Source organism: Bison bison, unplaced genomic scaffold, assembly GCF_000754665.1.
Source record: "Bison bison bison isolate TAMUID 2011002044 unplaced genomic scaffold, Bison_UMD1.0 scf7180017864190, whole genome shotgun sequence".
Taxonomy (NCBI): domain Eukaryota; kingdom Metazoa; phylum Chordata; class Mammalia; order Artiodactyla; family Bovidae; genus Bison; species Bison bison.
The window spans coordinates 496,424-497,102 of record NW_011494762.1 but is presented as its reverse complement, the minus strand read 5'-3'; positions in this window follow the sequence as shown (position 1 = coordinate 497,102).

The window sequence follows — 679 nt, the reverse complement described above, 5'->3', positions numbered from 1 at the left end:
CCACCTGACCTGCCTCTTGAGAAATCTGTATGCAGGTCAGGAAGCAACAGTTAGAACTGGACATGGAACAACAGACTGGTTCCAAATAGGAAAAGGAGTATGTCAAGGCTATATATTGTCACCCTGCTTAACTTCTTTGCAGAGTACATCATGAGAAACGCTGGGCTGGAAGAAGCACAAGCTGGAATCAAGATTGCCGGGAGAAATATCAATAACCTCAGATATGCAGATGGCACCACCCTTATGGCAGAAAGTGAAGAGGAACTAAAAACCCTCTTGATGAAAGTGAGGAGAGTGAAAAAGTTGGCTTAAAGCTCAACATTCAGAAAGCTAAGATCATGGCATCTGGTCCCATCACTTCATGGGAAATAGATGGAGAAACAGTGGAAACAGTGTCAGAATTTATTTTGGGGGGCTCCAAAATCACTGCAGATGATGACTGCAGCCATGAAATTAAAAGACACTTACTCCTTGGAAGGAAAGTTATGACCAACCTAGATAGCATATTGAAAAGCAGAAACATTACTTTGCCAACAAAGGTTCATCTAGTCAAGGCTATGGTTTTTCTTGTGGTCATGTATGGATGTGACAGTTGGACTGTGAAGAAGGCTGAGCACCGAAGAATTGATGCTTTTGAACTGTGGTGTTGGAGAAGACTCTTGAGAGTTCCTTGGACTGC